At 38.0% G+C, this 23,150-nt stretch overlaps 1 long non-coding RNA gene across 2 annotated transcripts; it reads left to right on the forward strand.

The window, feature by feature from the left end:
• Positions 1-18,774: 18,774 nt before the first annotated feature.
• On the forward strand, positions 18,775-21,925 carry LOC145445421 (uncharacterized). Of its 2 annotated transcripts, XR_013917019.1 has the most exons (3): positions 18,775-19,030; positions 19,229-19,317; positions 20,267-21,925. It is a non-coding gene; the product is annotated as an uncharacterized LOC145445421 (long non-coding RNA). The 2 variants fall into 2 exon arrangements; XR_013917017.1 differs by having other exon boundaries at positions 18,775-19,317.
• The last annotated feature ends 1,225 nt before the right edge of the window (positions 21,926-23,150 follow it).

A 23,150-nucleotide genomic window follows, 5' to 3' on the forward strand; every position in this document is an offset into this window, starting at 1 on the left:
CGGAATAGAATCACGTGAGTTATATACAGAATTACATCAATAAATGCTAAAATCCTTTCTTTGATGAACGATAAATACTAAAAACGTAACTGATAAAAATGTGTTTACGTTATGAGTTTCCGAATTTATATTGTGATGTTCAGTAAAGCCGTTTTATTAGTCAGTGTGTATTGATCAATAAATGTTTAATCACCAATGCGATGATTTTTTAAACTATATCTTCAGGATTCAAGTTAGGCATACAACCATAAGGCTTTTATTTACTTATCCAGCATTGTACCATATTGCGATTCGGAAGTACAGCTACACTCTAAATTGAAAGCGTCGATTTAGACACAAAATTGTGCATTCACAGATGCAATATGGGACAAACACATAAAGTCGACCGTAATCTTTCACCGCAGTGGTGTCATAATGAGTGCAAGTCCACACTTCATCAGAGAAAGTTACGAAATATGTGCTTCTGCTCACATATTATCATCTGTCACCGGCTTTGGTCAATATGAAAGAGTTTATGTATACATTTTAATAGCCCGGTAACTTACGGCACGAGTTGTGAGATCAGTAAGATTGAGAGGGATTGTGAGGTTAACGCTGGAAACGTTGCTATCGGGAACTTATCATAATGTCACTGGTGAATTACCAGATCATCCAACGCAGGGTATATACAACCAACACTCGTTTGCCGATCATGACATCATCGGTAAAGCCACTGACCCTTGGGCCAGTTTGCTCCTGCTGGGTTATTTGTAGGAAAGGCTGTAAGCCGCAAGATATAGCCGCTCCAATGATGCAGCATTTCTATAATAGATGTTGAACGGTATTACCGACTTGAGTGTGAGTAATGCGTGCTTTGAGCACCGTTTACTTATTGCTCAGGAAAGGAAAGACGAAGTTTATTTTTGTCCTTGATGTTTTTGCGGCATATACGCCGACTCATGATAGACATACACACGATCTGTGCTTATGCATACCATGAGTGCATGGTGTGAATATGCCGCTGGACAAGGAAGGTATACAGATATAGCGTTGTAGGGCTTTCTAAGTCATGCAACACCCCCCCCCCTGCTATCCCAGTAATTTATGTGCGCCAAGCACGGAAGTCGCGGATACCCCAGGTCATTGGTCTGACCCGGCCGGAGATCGAACCCACGATCTACCGATCAAGAAGCCGGACGCTTCAGCATTACGCAATCTAGTCGGAGTAATGTTCCCTCTAATTTTTGACGAGTCTGCGACCCTTGCGCGGTGCCTTGAACAACAGTGCGTAACCACTAAAAAAAGGTCATCTCTTCGGATTTGTTGTGCGCAGCTTAGATTTTCTGTGTGCAGTGACCGTCTCAGTAGTCAGCACTGCGCAATTGCACACGTGTGCAGCTTTGAGGGAACATTGCACAGGAGCCATGACGTGACGTGGACTGTTGTTTAATCACTGTCGCTACTTTATGTTAGTGAGTGACTTTTTTACATTTACTAGGTTTTGTGTACGTTTCTCTTATCATTTTATTTTCCCACCAAAATGACAGAAGAAATTGATCATTACAACCACATAATTGCCTGACTTGACTATGACTTCCATTCTATCGCGTTTCCCTATTATTGATTCATTGCCGTAGCAAATCAGCAGTATAGCAATCAAGAAATCGACCAATCAATCAATCAATCATTGTCAATACCATGTAATTCTGAAACACGTTGGTTATTAATCTTTAGTGTAACCTGCATGGCTATTGTCAGTGCATTCTGCATTTGACTGTTGACTGAATAACCAAAAAACACCTCTATCTTTTCTTCCTCTCTCTCTTTCATTTACGCTTCACTTCTCGCGGTAACGGCGGGAACTCAGTCAGTTTGAAAGGTCACCGCATAAGTAAATGGAGCAATAAGTCGCAGTACAGTGACTTTGCGGATGTGGATGAACGTGTCGCGAATCTCATCATAGCGGAAGGAATGGTGAAGTTCCTAATTGCAAATGGGATTAAGAGAGAAGACATTGATTTAATTCAAGGTAATTCGTTTAAGGATATCAGCATGTCATATGTTATGATTATGTTGTCAAGAGGGTTTTTACAGCAAGCAGCAGTATGAGAAACATGCATAGATTACCTTTTAGATCAAATTGCAGTAGCATCAAAACTGAGTTTCAGAATGTCAGTTAAACCTTCAAATTGACGCAATGTGGGGTTATACCTAGTGATACAACTACGGATCTAGTGCAGGATTCACCGTCATAGGGTGAACATGATACTTAATCCATATATAAGCAAGTGAGTTATTCACCGTATAGCCTTGGAATTCGGATACAAGTGAATCATGTATTCAAATAAGACGCAAGGTGGTCATAACAAGAAAAAAAGAAATCAAAGTGAGAATATGACATTTCTTGACGTGGGCGCGAAACAGGCGATCCCGGAACCAGTCGAAAACAAAATGTGTGACGTACGAAATTGACGTCGCTCAAGAATTTCACAATCAATGACTAATTACGTTATACAAAAACTAGGCGAATGTATTATTGGTCTAGGCAAAATGCACGGTTAAATCATAATAAAACGACGCGTCAAGTGAATGTAAGGTATATTTAAATGGAAGATGCTCAGAAAATAAACAAATTATAAGTGGATCTTGACACACATGACATTCCTCGTATCCGGACAAATGATGAACAGTGATCTAGCCGTGAATACAATAGGAATCACCGCAAGGATAATATTGAGATAGTGGCGACAAGGATGTATATTGCATATGGTTAATACATGAGCACGGTTGAAGTTAGAATAGACGACGATCATTCAAGAACTTAATTTCTCAAGTCAATGTATCAGAACAGAGAACGAATAATGCGGAGACGATGCTAACAACCGGGTGGGCGACGACTTAGAATCAAGAGCGTTCTATCACGACATAGATGGCGACATCGCGAATCAACTCGACCAACATTATGTAGGCCAGATTAAAGTTGGAGGCAGTCTTCGATAACTGAGCCGATGAGTGCGTGAGTTCAAGAAATAAACATAATAGTGTGCGCACCGGAGTCCTCTATTAAAACGTAACTTAACCATATTTCATGTTGATTGCAGTATCAAAATAAGGAGTCAATGGTTCGATAAAGTATTGTAATCGAAAATACAGCGGGAAACAATGTACTAATTAGGAACTCTATAGAATAAATAAAATTGGGATCACACGGCAACGTTACTGAGAATTTGCATGAAATACTTAAAATGGTGGATTAATTACTCAATACTAGTCGATTATTATATTTTCATCATTATTGAGGTAAGTAATTTCAAAGACCTCGTGAAAGGACATATATTGGTAACTGAAAATGTTAATTATTGTGATTTTGATACCACACAAAATATTTCCTATAAATATTTGATATGTCCACATTGTATTTGACAAAAGATCGCAAAACTAACAGCTAACTTCAGATACGGTAAGCGCGATTCGTGGGTGCGAAATACTAGATATTATTGAGATCATCGCCATAATTTCATATTGGCCGGATACCCCAGATTATAAAACGTGTTTAAAACAATTCAGTCAAGCTTTGCGCATATGGCACATAAACGCAGGTTATAAAATAGCGAATCCTAATTTCCTATCGCGGTCCTGGCTAGGAAGAAATGAATTCTGAAGTATACCCTTTTCTATATTGTGTGGTGTTCAAATTGGATTTTATATAGCATGCCTTGCAGTTCCTAGTTATAACTACTTATTTACTATATATCGGTGCATATACGAAATGAATAGAAAATATACAAAAATATTTTGTTATATATGCTTTTGGTGTGTCATGAAAATAAGTCATAAAAACAATAAAAAAATTAATATAGCTCGAAAACCCACGATAAAATGCAAAAAAAAAGATGTCGATTTTTATTAAAATTTTGCTGCGATATTAAAAAAACTGGTTTCAATTTTTGTTGATTTATCGACGAATTGCTTATGAGAATCATTTAATCAATGAAGTCTAGAACTAAAGATGAGCGAATGCTTTGTATGTAATGCCGTGAAAGTGAATATTACGAATGAAGAAGGCCAATCGAAATTTTCTTGTGGTTGCCTTCTGTTCTAACGTCAAGCAAAGCACGATAATTGTGTCATAACAATATATCCGCTTTCACAGGCTCCGTACTTCGGTCTGTCTTGACAAATTTTACGTTATGTTGTGAGAAAGCGACAGACCTGCCGAATAGCAAAATTATCCGGGTTTAATATACATTAAATCCGCACGGAACAAGTTCAAACTAATCAGATATTTGGCCGTAGTCGTGTAATAATACCTCATGACCCGGCGGCACCCTGTGGTCAAAAACCAGTAATGAAGACGTAAGCGCCAGAAACACAAAAAGGGTTACTGAGTTGTATGATAATGAGTTATTGTAGCGGCACTGATAAACTCATTTATGTGTGTCTGAGGTTTATTGAAGTGATTATAGTGAGTTGAAATTAGTATACATGCATTTCAAGTCCAGCTAACTGGATAGACAAAAACGGATGCCTTGATGTTTGAGGAACATGAACTCAAACACTATTTTACACAATACCGAAGAAACCATAAAGGCTTTGTGGTTGAAGAGTGTCAGAAGGTAAGTTTACAACGAAGGAGGCTCAGGCTATCCATACCATACAATGCCGACTAGGAACTGATACAAGCCATTTGGGAAACAATATGTATTATTCGTACAACTAGTTCACTAATATTGGTCCCATCGATAATAACTAAGTTATAAAAGACACGACGGAATTGCCCTTACAATACGGTGTAGTGCGGTATTTCAGTTAAGAATCAAATTAATACCATGGAAACTTATTATTAATACAATGAATATGCATGCGATTTATTTTACTTATCAATAAAGGTCGAACATACCAGACACCTGTAGACGTACGAAATGATAAAGCCAATGCATTTCAGGAATCACAAAAACTCTATGGTTACGTGATATATTGCTTGATGGGGATTAATAGGTGTTAGGTATAAGATTGGAATGTTAAATGCGGAACGCCTCACCTATTTCACTTAATCCGTGGTAAAAATTATTGAAAAAAAAGTGCGAAGCCTGATAAGACCAAATTTCGTCAAGTACGACAATTGCATGTTTCCAGAGCCATTTTTAGTTTTGCAAAAATGTGACAGATATCAAAGATATTATATTAGGATTGACGTGGTGTGACGACAATGGAAGTGGTTTGGTAGCTTTCCTTTCGAGGTGATTCGGAAGATTACTGAAAGAATGTTGCTCAAACCGAAAGAATTGCAAATAAACTGGCCAATTTCGACATGATAGGTTAAGATGACGTTATCTGATGACAATAGATGTATTTATGTATTTTTTTTCGAAACTTGGAATGTTGATCGCCGACAGCTAAAATATATCGATATATCTATATACGACACGTCCTGATTCGAAATCTTATTTCAATCTCAGGGTGTTCGGCACATAGCATAACCGATTCGAAAACAAAATATTGAGATATTTATTGGTTACATCATGGCGAATGTGGAAGCCTAAGATATATCAAGAAAGTTTTGGAGCATAATTATATAATAATGATGAGGATGTTACAACTGTCTCGAGTTGTCCAATGAAATGGATACATTACTTATTGTGGATCATGTAGTACTTGCCTTTGCTCTGGAGACCTTTATTCAAATTTTGTTCAAGCATGAGCACATAGTTAATATTGTCCAGGGCTACATAAAACGATTTGATCTGTTATAGTGAATATAGATACGACGGACTTTAATGTGAATAGGCTACCCAACCAAACATTGGAGACCTGCGTGAAAATGAATTTTCTAAATGAATTAGATGTATGTATGTATGTTTGAATTTAAATCCGAGAGCTAATCCTGGTTTGATTTTCAATTCAAGAAACATGTCCCGTGGTATCCAAAAATGTCATAGAGTAAGTTAGTAACTGTTTCTAGTGAATGATGCCTTATTATCAATAGTTTCTTGAAAGTACACTTATCTGATTTACGAAACAGATTTGTCGAAAATTGAATGATGATACGACGGGTTCACGCATTCGTCACGACGAAGGTGTTAACGCTAAACCGTCAGATCATGCTCGATCTGTATGATCAAAGTATCCGCAAGTTTACTATAATGTTATTGAAAAAAATTGTGACATCATTGTATGTTTCGAAATATGAGCGCTTCGCAGTGGGAAATTGAAAATTTTATCGCGTATATTATCCTTTATTTAGAAATTATGTGCTCAATAACAGTTACAGTACAAATGCTCACGTATGTTGCATGCAACAGCTGCGCCAACCCGGCAAGCTACGTTTTAGTTTATGTTTAACTACATTAGTACTATGTTGGTCAATCTATCGCCAGAAAAATGCGCAACTATTTTCGTGTTTTCGTGTAAGCGAATCTTTTGCAAAATTCATGGATAGATAATTGTACGTATAATATGTTATGTTGTATGTTATCCGCATGAATTATGCACTCAGTTGTGGTGATCAAAACACCACAGAAATGAACTATCAACACAAAGTACCGAAAGACATAGCCATTATCAGACTCGAACACCAGAACTGACCAGTGACCGTTAATGGGCATTGGATGAATATCACCTGTTAGGATACAGATGGGTGAAATTAGGAGGTCATCCCTAATGGCACTTAATCATATAATGATTAAACCGGCCGCTTGCACCAGTAGCAAAGCATACAGAATGCAGCATCGTGATAAATTGCGCCGGAATCGCTCCACAAAGCCGATGAACCGACGACAGAACGAATCAGAACAGTATTTGGAAGATATTGCATTGGAAGTCGCGGAACTCGAGACGAAACCCCGTTTACTGTCGAACTTGCCTATGCGACGTGAAGCGAAAGTGCTTGATAAATCCAGGAAACGACATAACGCGAACGAGGAATCGATGCCTCAACTGCAATTGCGAGTAATCAAAAATATCTCGAAGGCCGAAAGACTCTGATCTGTGAGGTGACAATATTTAAATTGGTCAGAATGAACGCTGAGTGTTTTGAGAACAATAAGTCATCAATAGAGTTACGTGATCTTGATTTGAAGGCAGAAATGTGGATGTGACAATTGACTTTCGGGTTATGAATATATTTGTAAATGCATGCCTCTATTGCTAGTTATGTGAGCACGTATTGTTATTAATTGCTGCAGTTTTGTATTGCTACGCCAAAATTGGCTCGGATAAGGACTAATGTCGTCATGTTTTAAAATACTTTAATTGGCATTCAACTCATCGGCACCTGGCATGCCCTCAGGCTAATTAGTAGATGCGTCGGAAATGAAATAAAACGTTGGACTAAAACTAAAGTGATATGTACAGGGTAGAGTTATGGGATAGTAACCGTTTGAAATAATTGGGGGAGGTAGAATAAAACAGATGACCCAAATTAGCTCCCTAAATAACAAAAGAATAAAACACTGCTGCCATGTAACCTTAAATGTTTTTAGAACCTTTTTAGTCATATTTTTAAGCATAATAAATTGTCATGTGTTAATGTTATTACAGTATTGATTGTTTAATTATTATGACTGATATTCTACACATACGCGTCATAATTGGCTATGCATATATTAAGCCAAGACCCTCTACCCTAGCTGGAATGAGTTTCAATTTCGTGCTGAATAAGGACCTATGTTGCCTTTGGATCACAGCTTATACGAATATATAAAAAAGCTTAAGACACCAATACAAAGTAATAAATCAAAGGAATGTCAGTCCTTTTGTGGTCATCTATCGGCATATTGTTGGTATATTTTATATGGATGTATATTGGGCAGGAAAGCCCTCAGCATTTATGTGTTGAAACATACCTTGGAGTGTTAATCAAGTTGTAAATTGTGCATGCTGGATGGGAATGTATAAATTCGTGTTATAATTTGAAGTGTGCTACATGCGTATCATTTATAATCGAGTTTATCAGTAATTAGACCCGATTTAGCAGTGCAATTACTATTGGAGTATTTGGTTATATTAAGGTATCGCATCTCTTGCCAAGGCAGGTGTCTTCTAACTGTTCATTTCAGATATAGCTAATAGTGTTGGACTCACCGCTGTGGTGAACGCTGATAGAACTAGATTAGACAGGACGTGATTTTTTCATAGGAATAAATTTTATTTGACTGTGAGACCATAGTGTCCTATATGGTGTCGACACAAGCAAATCTCACGGTTCAATGAAATTGTATCACGTCACAATTTCCATTTGGCTACAGGCAATTTGACGGTTATCTTTGACCGGCTTGCCGAGCAATAAATTTGATGAATCAGGTATCAATCGAAAGCTGACTCTGCACTGATTACAAAAATATAAATTTTATTCCACTCATGGCCCTGGAACCCCCACAATCAGCCCCAAATTATTCATTGTTGAGTAGATTGGCAGTGTGACGCAACAATGCTGTCTGGCGAAACGAGAGAGAAACTCAAGAGCAAGGATGCGGCCGAGCGGCGAGACTGGGATCAGCTGACGTCGCGGCAATAGCTATGTGCAATCGCGTCGCAGAGAAACGCTGCGCTGTTGATACTTTTTCTATTTGCTTCGGTACAAGCGAGCACGCCTTATCAGCCTTTCCTTGACTTTTAAGAGTAAAACTGGGTCCACAGAATGTATTAGGGCCCTACCAATTTTTGCGCATTATCCTTCAACTGATAGAGATATTTAGGCTACGTCTAAATTGTCTACATTGGATATGTCACATTATTATGATATCGATTGCCTTAGCCCGCTAGTTGCGTAGGGCTCCAGAGACGCGTGGCGCTGTTGATACTTTCTATAGGCGCTTGACTAAAAGCAAGCACACATTACCAGCCTTTCCTTGATTTGTAAGGGTAGAACTGGGTCCACAGAATGTATTTGGTCCCTACCAATTTTCGCGCAATATCCTTCAGCTGATAGAGATATGTAGGCTACGTCTAAGTAGTCTACATTGGATATGTCAGATTATTATGATATCGATTACCTTAGCCCGCTTGTTGCGTAGGGCTCCAGAGATGCGTGGCGCTGTTGATACTTTCTATAGGCGCTTCGCTAAAAGCGAGCACACATTACCAGCCTTTCCTTGATTTGTAAAGGTAGAACTGGGTCCACAGAATGTATTTGGTCCCTACCAATTTTCACGCAATATCCTTCAGCTGATAGAGATATGTAGGCAACGTCTAAGTAGTCTACATTGGATATGTCATATTATTATGATATCGATTACCTTAGCCCGCTTGTTGCGTAGGGCTCCAGAGATGCGTGGCGCTGTTGATACTTTCTATAGGCGCTTCGCTAAAAGCGAGCACACATTACCAGCCTTTCCTTGATTTGTAAAGGTAGAACTGGGTCCACAGAATGTATTTGGGACTTACGAATTTTCCTGCAATATTCATCAACTTTTAGAGATCCTTACGTCTAAGTATAGCTAGGTTAGTTATCTATAATTGCACAATGCACATAGCTATTGCCGCGACGTCAGCTGATCCCACTCTCGCCGCTCGGCCGCATCCTTGCTATTGAGTTTCTCTCTCGTTTCGCCAGACAGCATTGTTGCGTCACACTGCCAATCTACTCAACAATGAATAATTTGGGGCTGATTGTGGGGGTTCCAGGGCCAAGAGTGGAATAAAATTTATATTTTCGTAATCAGTGCAGAGTTAGCTTTCGATTGATACCCGATTCATCAAATTTATTGCTCGGCAAGCCGGTCAAAAATAACCGTCAAATTGCCTGTAGCCAAATGGAAATTGTGATGTGATACAATTTCATTGAACCGTGAGATTTGCTTGTGTCGACACCATATAGGACACTATGGTGAGACGTACCGACTTAAACTTAACGAGAAACGGTTCGCTGAACACAGCTTCGCGTCGTTGGCTGTGTTCTCCGGCTTAATTACCGGTACTCACGTACGTGAGCTAAACTGCAGCACCTTACAACGTAAGGAAACAACAGTAATACTTACCTGGAGAGTCTTGGCTATCCATCTTCACACCGATTCGGCCTTGCAGCAGTGCACATAGCGAAGGAGACATTCGCCTTCGGTTCCTGAAATAAAATTAGCACAGAATAATAAATACGCTTCACGCGAAACTTCTGAACACAGCCTCGCGTTACAGACTGTGGTATTCGGCTCAATTACCGGTACTCAAGCAAGTGAGCAAACTGCAGCACCTTACAACGTAAGGAAATAACAGTAATACTTATCTGGGAAGCCTTGGCTTTCCGTCTTCACTCGGTTTCGTCCTTGCAACGGGGCACGTAGCGAGGGAGACATTCGCCTTCGGATCCTGACATAAAATCAACACAGATTAATAAATACGCGTCACGCGAAACATCTGAACACAGCTTCGCGTTACAGGCTGTGTTCTCTAGCCTAACTACCGGTACTCACGCAAGTGAGCAAACTGCAGCACCTTACAACGTAAGGAAACAACAGTAACACTTACTGAGAAGCTTTGGCTCTCTGTATTCAATCGGTCTCGATCCTGCAGCCGTGCATGGGGCGAAGGAGACAATCGCCTTCAGATCCTGAAATAAAATCAATACAGATTAACAAACACGCTTCACGAGAAACATCTCCACATAGCGGGGTTGTACCGAACGATTCAAACTGAAAACAAAGGTAGAAAAGATTGAAATAAAATGGAATTTTACGGAGTTCATGGCCGCAGGCCAAACTCAGTGAATTTTAAAGGAGATCAAAACATAACACTGATGGAGGTGTTAAAAGTATTTGAAAAGAAACCGGCACTGGTGCCGTACCGTGATAAAATGGAAGCAGCGTTCCAGATAGCGCAAGACACTTTCAATGTCACATTGATAAACGAAAAAGCAAGAAATGACCTACTAAATGAGGAAAACGACATTGATTATCAGGGCAAGAGGTATCTAATATCACTGCCGGGTGCATTGCCAACTGTAATAAACATTCGTGCCGTGCCGTCATAGGCAAGCAACTAATCTGTAGCAAGAGCTATAGAGGGATGGAAAGCAGGGCGTGTTGTGGGTGTGCGCAAGCAATTTCACAGAGGACTTAACCTCCACAATGGCTACCGTACGGTAGCCGTGGCGGATTATGAAAAAGGAAAACTACCACCCTTCATAAGAATTGAAGGGGCATCTTGTAAGGTGTTCACGCACCTACTATCGAGAGACCAGCAGTAACAGAAAGAAACTGCTTCAAATGTAACAAGCCAGGCCATTTGGCGGCGAAATGCAGAACACCCTACTGCAGCCACTGCAACAAATGCGGGCACAACAGGCAAGAGTGTCAAGCCTTGCAAAGTGATTTCCCAGCTCTTACGAGTGGGAGAGATGTAAATGAAACAGAAAATAATAAAAACAAAGAACTGGTTGAACTTACTAGCGAAGAGCCACAAAGCGAAGTGCAGAACAGTGAAATCATTAATAACGAATCGGTACCGGTACCGGTACAAAGTGAGGAGCAGAGCAATAAGAACGAATCGGTACTAGTTGAAGACTTGAACATCTCCACCTCCGAATCAGAACCGGAGAAGGAGGTGAAAGGAAAACAAACAGAAAGTGATGATCATACAATCACCGATGGTGAGGAATCAGAAATTGAGGAACAATCAGAAACAGAAACCAAAGAACAGAACTCGGAGATAACTGCTCCACTCAATCAGAGTGAGGCTGAATTCCAACTAGTAAAAGCTAATAAAAAGAGAAGACGATCAGCGAATGATCGCAGAAAAGGCAATAAAAAGAAAAGAAACGTCATTGATCATGAAGCAAACAGAAACCGTTTTAGCCCATTGCAATGACTATCAAGATCACTTCCCTCAACATCAATGGTTTCAACAAAAACTGGAACGGTATAGAAAAGATGATTCGGAAATATAAAAGCGACGTGTACTGTCTACAAGAAGTGCATAGAGTTAACAAAACAAAATTGAATGAGTGGTGCAAGGACAATGAATATGTGAACTTTCCAAACTGCCTAGATCTGAACGATACCTGGACAGACGACCAAGGCCAAAAAAGATGTTATTGGCAAGGTACTTTGATAATAATAAAATCGAATCTGTAGAACTTATACGACATACAGGAAGAAACAATAATTGAGCACAGAGCCCAGAGAATTAAATTGACTAAACAGAACGAGCAAACAGAAATTTGGAATTTATATGCCCCTGCAACAGTATCTAAACAGCAAACCGATTACTATAAAAACCTCACTTACGCAATGAAAAATGCAGGGGACAGAACAATCATCACAGGAGATTTTAATATCATTCTAGACAAGAATGATGCAAAGATCAACAGAAATTACAAAAACACACCTGCCGCGGATGTATGGAAATCTTTCATTGACACCAACAGCTATCAGGATATATATAGGTGGAGAAACCCACATAAAAAACTGTTTACGAAGAAAACAGGGCAACAGGAAAGACGCATAGACAATGCCTTTGCATCAAAGGTTTTGGCAAAGGACGTAAATAAGTGTATTTACAAAATAAACCCTATTTCGGACCACATATACCTTTTAGAAATATGCATTACAAACTACAACAGTGATAAATATGGAAGAGGCGTATGGAAATGTAACACGGATTTATTAGAAAATAAAATGATGAAAGAAAACGTAAAAATGATAATAGAAGACATGAAACAGAATAAACATGAGTACACCCACATCACTACGTGGTGGGATGCCCTCAAAAGAAAAATAAAAAGAGCCATACAAGCATTCGAAAAAACGTATGGCATAAAAGAGAAAGTCAGAATAAAGAAAATAACAGAAGAGATTGAGACGCTACAAAATACTAACGATAGCGTCAAAAATACTCTTTTGCAAAACGAGCTAAAAAGCATCGAGAGGAAAAGGTTGGACTTTACCTCCCAAAAAGCAAAAATCAGAGACAAAGAGGAAGGAGAAAAACCTACCAAATATTTTTTTGATATGTTAAAAAGGAGGAAAGCCATCCAAACAATGAACGTATTAAAAAATAGTCATGGAGAGGATATCATGGACTCTGAACAGATAATTGATCAAATCGAAAATTACTATCAAAACCTATGGAAGGCCCACCCTAACATAGATGAAGGTAAACAGAAAAGATATCTGGATCAGATAGATGGCACTGAGCTGTCAGAAAAGGACCATAATCTTCTTGAGATACCGATTTCTACTGACGAAATCAAGATCATATTACAAGCAATGAGTAACGACAAAACTCCCGGTGATGATGGCTTACCGAAAGAGTTTTATGTCACTTACTGGTCCCAAATTAAAGATCAGTTGGAAGAACTATTCAATAACGCGCTATTTCTAGGATACGCATGCAAATCTTGGAATTCAGGTGTAGTCAAATTAATTTACAAAAAAGGAGATGCTAAATTACTCAAGAATCGGAGACCTATAACGTTACTTAATATAGACTATAAAATTCTCACCGCGATCATTTCGAATAGGCTAAAAGCAGTTACTGGGAAATCAATAATAAACACGCAAAAATGCGGAATAGCAAATCGACAGATATCGGACAACCTAAGAAATATAAAAGCGGCGTGGGACCATGCTTACACGAAGAACATTGATCTAATCATAGTATCGATAGATCAAGAAAAAGCCTTTGACAGAGTTCATCATGGCTATTTAAACAAGATAATTGACAGTTATGCAGTACCGTACAGCATCTGAAGATTAATAAAGAAAGTGTACGATAACTCATATAGTCAAATACTAGTAAATGGGACACTATCAAATAAAATAAACATAGGCAGGGGACTCCGCCAAGGCTGTCCACTCAGCATGTGTTTGTATGCGATGACTGCTGACCCATTGGCTAGGATAATAATGGAAAATAAGGAAATGAACGGAATCAAAATAGGAAAGCATGAATTGAGACTGCAGCAATACGCTGACGATCTCACTGCGATAGTTAGAGATCAACACTCAGTGAAGCAACTATTCGACGAGATACAACTCTTTGCAGAGGCCACAGGACAAATTGTAAATAGAGATAAAACTGAAATTATATGTACTAAACCAAACACGACAAACCTCGGAGAATTTAGGAAATATTTGAAACCCACTACGGAGATACTCGGACAAGCATTTGGCGTCAATTATCTTGATAAAACTTGGAAGAAACGAAGTGATCAGATAAGGAAAACTCTAATGGCATATAAAGACAGAAAACTCACCTGGTATGGGAAATCGACCATACTAAGTAGCATGGCTTCAACGAAGATTGTGTATAACGCCAGAATAGTTGAGGTTCCTGTAAGAATAAGAAATAAGGTGGAGGCTCAGTTCTTTAACTTTATTTGGAACCCGGAGAAAATCGAAACGATTAAAAGGTCCCATATGACCTCCAGCGATCTCATGGGAGACCTAAAAATCACATGCATCAAAAGTAAAATTGATGCATGCAAATTAGAAAAATATAAAATACTAAAGATTATCAATGAACCAGAAGAGTTTTGGCATTGGGAAGCAATCTATGTGCTCGGCACAAAAATAAACAGAATTAACAAAAAGTTATATACCAACTCATTCCCACACAGGGACGAGCTCGCAAAAGATTGGGATTTCATAATAAAGAGAGCAGAGAGTCTGAAATGGACGGAGGAGAATTGGACAGAGGCGTCCCACAAAGACATTTATATGGGGATAAAAGATCAGAAAGAACCCCTAAGCAAAAAAAATTCTTTAAACTCCGGACAACCGGTGAACTGGAAGGAAATCACGACATTGAACGGTCGCAGTAATAAACTAAGGAACGAAGAAAGAATCGTTAATTTAAGAACGGCGCCCGGAGGATATTTCCTCGGAGACGATAAAAGAAGATTAAACATTATGAACATTGGCTCGCAAAAACAAATAAGCATGTACTGCAAGCTTTGTGATTCGAAGAAAGACAATCTTGAACATCTGTTCATGGATTGCAGTTTCACCAGATGGATTTTCAGTAACTTCAAAGGAGTACTGAAACAGAAAAGTCTCAACAGAGATCAGATCTTCTTCAATCATGGCTTAAAATACGCAACAGACTGGACCATAATTAGTATAATCAAAAGAAAGATAATCATGCAAAAATTCACTCAGGAAAAAATGAACGAAAAATTGGAGGATCAGAAATTAGCAATCAAGTCGACGACGAAGAAAATTATAAAGAAACTGATAAAAAGAATTACGTTTTTCAAAGACGGAACAGAACATCAACTTTTTCGCAACGAACTGCTATTTATAGAAGCAGAAAATACGTGAAAGAAAAAACAGGTACAAACCTGATAAAGAAGATGAAAGAAAATCCAGGAGAAACGACGATCCGATCGTTGGCGACGGAGAAGCGAAGTATGACGAACCGATCGACGATGAAGTAGGAGAACGATGTCGACGGAGAAGGACGGTGAAGACGAAACGATGACGATGAAATGGATACTGGAACATAAAGAATTGCATTTGTGTGGGTATGACTGTGAGTGTGTATGAAAATTACTGTGTCTGAGTTGAATGAGTGCTGAATTGTGTGAATGATGCATAGATATATATTTCACGTTTGCGTTCATGTATTGCTATTCTTTGTGTAATAAAATAGGGATGACCGCGGTCACCGAAAAAAAAAAATATCACGTACGGAATACACATAATGAGTATTTAGGTAAATACTGGACCATATAAGGTCGCTGTTGACGCTGTCAGGCGTAAAGTTGGACATCTGGTACATTCTATAGAAGAAGCAAACGAACCGAGAGTGGGATCCTTGCCTGAAGTTCACCAAAAGACTGTTGTAAACTGCACTATCCATCATTGATTGATGTTCAGTACAACTGTGAAAATTACTTCTTGAACCCAAGGCATCTTTCTCTCATCTCTCCCATATTGGTGGCCAGTACGGACTTCTGAAGTACCGGGTTTTCAACGTACATGCCCTGTGAAACGTCACAGTCGGGACTGATCTTGATTTTCTTCAAGGGGGTAGTATTAGTTATCATCCCAGCTACTTGGACGGTATCACAAACGCTATTGTCGTCGATAGAAATAGCGTTCCAGTGTCCTATGCCTTCATCATATGAAAGAGAAAGCACTCCAAATGATGAAGCCAAATCCAATCAATACATTGGCTCATCAGTTCTCCTCGTCATGTGACTCTCAGCAAGCAAATGTTCTGTGCGAGAAACCTACATGCGAATTTTATTACGACAACAAACCAATGACGAGTGGCAAAAGCAGTCCCAACTAACTGGACGTTATCTCGCGGTCGTCGATATTTCAGAACAATGCCAATCCGGAGTTTGGACTGAACACGAACTTGGCGACCATTGGCAATTGGAAGGAATCAATATGAAGTATTCATTGACCCGGAAGGACCGGGCCGCTATTTGCGATATCAATATTCGCCAGGGATGGTCAGTGATGGATTATTCCCACCTTTAGGACCAGGCTTATATTCCAATATTCAAGTGGTTACATTGTAAATATCTGTTTTCAAGGTCGTATAAAAGTAATACGATTAAGTTGTAGTGTTAATCGAGGTGCAGCAGAAAAATCACGCGATTGTTAAAATATGATAACATTGGGTAGAACTATCGTGTACAAGTAGAAAATAGATTGAAAAATAGTAGTTGCGTGCGAACTTTCTGTTAAAATTAATTTTATATGCAGATATAATCTCTGGAATTATTTTTCGAATAAATGTCACATCAATGAAAGAGAGTAGCCTACGTATTAGTGCGATAGGTAACTCAATATCAAGAAATATTGTAGGTGATGTCGTGACCAATAAGCGAATGCACGGAACTGATACGATAATCAAATTTAATCTCTTGAAGTGCTTTTGCAGTATGTCATAGGTTATATTATAGTGCACAACTCGAGCGATAGTTAGATTTGGAAATTATGTTTGGCACGTTGAGAGATAAATAAAATAAGTGTTTTGAGATTATTTGCGGAAGTGACGAAGGTAGTTTGACGGATTTCACAACATAAAAAATATTCGATATCTGTTACATAAGAGATTAGAAATACGTTTACACCAAGGAATTGTTATCCAGATTATCCGTATATAATCCATGTTATCAATGTAATGTTGGTTATAGGCGCGTTATTTTTTAGTCCTCGCCTTTGCGGGTGAAATCGTTATGGTGATTTAGGTGTAGCATCCTTATCACGGTGTCACATTAAAAGAATTACAAAAATGCACCTATTATTGGCGTAACTGCTCATATTATGACAATAGTACACGATGTGGGCTGTTCAATTTAAAATCTGCCAACAACGATCTACTTGTTAAATTAGGTACAGCCATCCTATGTCACCCTACAACTTATTTTGATGACATTTTCTCCAGAATTCAGTTTTGCATCTTGGGGTGGGAAGTCGCTACGATGATGTGCTGAATCGTCTCAAATCACTTCTTATAAATAACTATGAAATAAACATGAAGCAATCATCGCGGTTTACAGAAAGTCGGTTACACTTACAAGCACATAGACCGAACCTCATTCTATAGCATATAGACACAATTGCTCATTTTAATGGAAGCGGGGGGAGAATTGATAACCTCAGCCCTCAGGTGAGCCAAGCAAAAATCGATCACAATATTCTACAGTCAAAAAGTCACAGCAAGCAAAGGTTAAAATAAATGTATTTCAGTATTTATTACAGCGTCATTATGACACCTATGTGAAGCGTGAAACGGTTAGCGAAGGCTAAATGTGAAAAATCGACTAAGCCAACCGGTTGGTAAGTACTGCGTATATATATATGCACGAATGGGTGTGCCAAAATAATAACCCGGAAAAGTGGAATGTGGTCGCACGAAGTGTGTTAAAGTCTGTCAAGAATGCGACAGCACCATTTTCCAGCGCAGTAACCGATAATGCTGTGTTGCTTAGTTTTAGCACAGTGGTCGGGGAGTTCTGGTAACATTAGGACGCAACAAATTCCAGAAAAAAGGCCGTCAAAGAGAATTCATTAACGAGCACATGTCAAGTTATGGGATCCGATGTCGTTTCGCATCCTAGTCATGGGCAACAGTTATGGCGAAAGGTATGTTGATATATTTCCCATACCTCCTCATAAGACGTGGAGATAGAGCGTGGGCGCTCGCCAAATCTAGGGATTTGCGGTATAAGGGCACTTCCCGCCTTCTCCTTACCAATACAAACACTCACATTTAAAGGCGTACTAAACGATTATGTAATATTGGCTGACGATCGACAGCGATGGCGACGTTCTTTGCAAGCTGGATGGGCCCAAATCAGAAAAGTTTTGGAACGCGATAAAAACATTCGGGATAAAACATAGTCAATTCCTAGTGGCAATAAATTGGAAATTGTGTGCAATAGACGGATTGTCGGCTTAAAAATTTTATATAATTTGAAGCAGTTTTAAAGAAATGTGCTGACTTGCCCTGAGGGAGTTATTTTAAAATCAAACATCACGTCATTGAAACTTCGGAATAAATCTAATCTATCAAAAGATAAATGCATTCGAGCGGAAGAAAACACTGCAAGCGGATGGCATGCCTTGAGGGCTATGTATAGCATGGATTGACATGCCAATAAGTTAAAGAAACAACCAAAATCCGAAATGCCTCGAGGAAACCTCTGAGCCATACATATTAAATGTTTCACGTGTAGTCTGTTCATGTTTCACCGGTAACCCCCTTTCAAAGTGTCTTGCGGAGAAATGAGTTAGGGTGAAAAGATAAATTGATCCACAACTACAATTCTTGACTAAGTTGAGTAGGGTACATCTTGTTTAGCAGTTGACTCACATGTTCATCCAATTACATGACATTTCTTTCATGACAATATAATTATTATCCAGTGAAATTAATCTTATTGTATTCATATCAAGTTCGGTCTATATAACCTATAGAAGTGTGTATGCATGCTCAGCTCACTACTAGCCGCTTCTATAGTAACACTTTGCCTTTGCAATAGATCAGACCGGAGTTTCAAATGCTCATTCCGAGGAGTGCCGAAGCGATGTGTAATAAGTATTGCGAAATGCTTACTACTCGTGACAAAATATTTGGAGTAGAGACAGATGCAAAGGTTAGTAATAGTTAACTATTCTAGAATGAATATTGGTTGTGATAGTCATGTTTATTTTTGTTGCAATCTTATATTGTAGCCTATATCTTGAAGATTGTTGTGGCACAACTCTTGCCTTCATATCAACCGGAATGCAATAACTGGAATTTCCCTCAACCAAATCTTCTACATGGCTATTATGATTATATTTATTTGTAGGGAGAAGAAGCCTGACATTGTTACAAAATACAGTAACTGAAAAGAGAATAGGGGCACAGCATGATTTGAGGGCGATTAGGCTTTATGAGGTGAGTTGTAAGATTTGCTGCTTGTGTAACCTGGTACTTTGTGAACAATGAATGTAGATGTACCATAATCTCCTGATTTGTTAGATCTGTACCGATTTTTACTCTTGACCTGATTTCAGCAAACATTGTTCGGCGTTATCCGTAACATCTGGATCGTTCTGCATGCCATAATTTCTGAGTTGCGCCATAAACATGTGTTCTAATTCGGGGTCTGTTGAGTTCAGACGTGTGCTGCAAAAATGCGGTACAATTGTTTTTATGTGCTGAAAATATGTTAGGCGAGGCCTATGTTTTGATTGTTTACGTTATGACGGTTCAATAAACACACTCGAACTGATAAAAAGGCATCGAAACAATAAATGATTATTAAATATTTTTGAATTACATCATCTTTTTCATAAGGCTAAGTCTAAGTTAGAATGATCTGGTGTAAATTCGTTTTCCCATCCGTCCATACCCTGGAAAATGTTTTCTGCTGCTAATGTAATTTTTGGTTGACCTGACTTTTGAGTCCATGATGAGTCCATAATTTATGTGTCGTTCCAAAAGGAACCTGTATGATGGTATACTGATCAAATCTGATTGGATCAATAAAGGTTAGTAAACTTAGGCTACTAGTTTATGGTTTACCCTCGACAGTAATAAGGACTTCATATGATCAAGTACTGATTTGCAGAAGATATCTGATTATGTGGAAAAATCCATACATGTCAACGATTAGACAGCATATCGTGACGACAGAATTTGATATCACTTGTTCCCACGAGTTAAGCTTGTTAAACCGTATTGAAACAGAAGTATATTGACCCATTCAGCTCTATCTTTATTACATATTCATTGTGCAGAAGTCCCATAAAAGCATTTCTACTTAATCTAAATCTTGTGCTTTCAATTCACAAATGGATCATTGTCAATATAATTTTGCTTAATATGTTTTTTTCAATTCCAGGCCCATTCAGTCGAATTAACGGCCACAAAGCCGAGTCACCGGCAACTCGTACTAGCGCACCATGTAAATGGTAACCTGCAGTCATGGATCATGGCGAATGGCATCCGCATAAAGGGATCGTCTCACAATAAAGCGGAACCCGTTGAGATGGTGCTGGATCTTCTCGCGTGTTACTATGTTTGTAACCTCGCACATCCAAAAGTTTTCCAAATACTGTCAATTTTACATTATGTCCTGATTGGAGACAAAAATTTGGGTTTCAATCAAACAAGCTTCTCTGTTTTATGAGCAGATTTCAGAAATCCCAGTAATGATTTAGATTTCGTTTGCTGACTTGGACAATTATACAATTCTAGTACTAGTCTAGTTGTCTAATTAGTGTGAAAAAAAATGTGTCGAAAAAATTCTGATTATCCTCTAATTTAAAAAAAATAGCTATAATTATAATTCTACTTTAATTTGTGAAGTGCTTCGTCTCTCTCATTCGAATCTAATTTGTGAAAACAACTGAATCTATAGTTCTAACTGAACTCTAATTTGGAAAAACAGTGTAGCTATAGTTCTAATTCTACTGTATAATATGAAGAAAAAAACTGAACTAAACTATAATTCTGATACCACTCCAATTTCGAAAAGAAAACGAGCTACAATTCTAATTCTACTGTAATTTGGAAAAAGCTGTGTAGCTATAAATTCTGATGCTACTCTAATTTGTGAAATGTTTCTTTGCTCTCAATCGAATCTAATTTAGAAAGCAACTATAGTTATATTTCTAATTCTACTCTAATTTGAAATAAAAACTACCTATAATTCGGATTCTACTCTAATTCAGAAAATATACTGTAGTAATTATTCTACTTCTGCTCCAATTTTTGAAATGTGTTCTTTGATCTGATTCGAATCTAATTTGTGATAACAACTGTGTCGCTATGATTCTAATTCTACTCCAATTTGGGAAATGTTTTTTTGCTCTAATTAGAATCTAATTTGTGAAAACAACTGTGTTACCATAACTCTAATTCTACTCCAATTTTTGAAATGTTTTTGCTCTAATTAGAATCTAATTTGTGATAACAACTATGTCGCTATGATTCTAATTCTACTCCAATTTGGGATATATTTTTTGCATTAATTAGAATCTAATTTGTGAAAACAACTGTGTTGCTATGATTGTAATTCTACTCCAATTTTTGAAATGTTTTTTTTTTGCTCTAATTGGAATCTAATTTGTGATAACAACTGGGTCGCTATGATTCTAATTCTACTCCAATTTGGGAAATGTTTTTTGCACTTATTAGAATCTAATTTGTGAAAAATGTGTAGCTATGATTGTAATTCTACCCCAATTTGTGACATGTTTTTTGCACTAATTAGAATCTAATTTGTGAAAACAAATGTGCAGCTATGATTGTAATTCCACCCCAATTTGTGACATGTTTCTTTGCTCTAATTAGAATCTAATTTGTGAAAACAACCGTGTAGCTATGATTGTAATCCTACCCCAATTTGTGAAATGTTTCTTTGCTCTAATTAGAATCTAATTTGTGAAAACAAATGTGTCGCTATGATTGTAATTCTACCCCAATTTGTGAAATGTTTCTTTGCTCTAATTAGAATCTAATTTGTGAAAACAAATGTGTCGCTATGATTGTAATCCTACCCCAATTTGTGAAATGTTTCTTTGCTCTAATTATAATCTAATTTGTGAAAACAAATGTGTCACTATGATTTTAATTCTACCCCAATTTGTGACATGTTTCTTTGCTCTAATTAGAATCTAATTTGTGAAAACAACCGTGTAGCTATGATTGTAATCCTACCCCAATTTGTGAAATGTTTCTTTGCTCTAATTAGAATCTAATTTGTGAAAACAAATGTGTCGCTATGATTGTAATTCTACCCCAATTTGTGAAATGTTTCTTTGCTCTAATTAGAATCTAATTTGTGAAAACAAATGTGTCGCTATGATTGTAATCCTACCCCAATTTGTGAAATGTTTCTTTGCTCTAATTAGAATCTAATTTGTGAAAACAAATGTGTCGCTATGATTGTAATTCTACCCCAATTTGTGAAATGTTTCTTTGCTCTAATTAGAATCTAATTTGTGAAAACAAATGTGTCGCTATGATTGTAATCCTACCCCAATTTGTGAAATGTTTCTTTGCTCTAATTAGAATCTAATTTGTGAAAACAAATGTGTCACTATGATTGTAATTCTACCCCAATTTGTGAAATGTTTCGTTGCTCTAATTAGAATCTAATTTGTGAAAACAAATGTGTCGCTATGATTGTAATTCTACCCCAATTTGTGAAATGTTTCTTTGCTCTAATTAGAATCTGATTTATGATAACTTTGAAGCTGTAATTCTTATTTCTATTTGGAAAATCTTAAATTTTTCAATTGTGCAAGCTAGAAATTCACACATTATCGTTTGCAAATGAATGTTCCGTATTCATCTTTCGTTGCAATATAATATTTTTTGAGCCCAAGCTGAGTAAAAGTTCATCGATGGCTGGTATTAATTTCGAGCTCTGCACGAGTCAGCATGAACACACCACCACGAAACATAGGATAGCCAGACACACATCGGCTCTGCCACGTTGTGTGGTAGTTAAGAAAAACGGATTTGGCGTGTAAGTTTGCGTTCCGCTGCACGCATTAGAATTTAGAGTGATAGGCCTATACCAGGGGAACCAGAATTATTTACAAGTATTTCCGAAATGCCCAACGTAATACCCGCAATTGTGGATGTGTCGGGTTACCTTTCAATCATATTTAACAGTGTTGTTTGTTTTGGAGTATTCATGGTGTTTGTCGACTACTATGGTCATTTACACCAGGCCGATATTCTTCTTATTTTCCGTAACTTCCGACTTATAGCAC

Source organism: Botryllus schlosseri, chromosome 1 (assembly GCF_051294905.1).
Source record: "Botryllus schlosseri isolate E-star chromosome 1, Bs_hap1, whole genome shotgun sequence".
NCBI classification, from domain to species: Eukaryota; Metazoa; Chordata; class Ascidiacea; order Stolidobranchia; family Styelidae; genus Botryllus; species Botryllus schlosseri.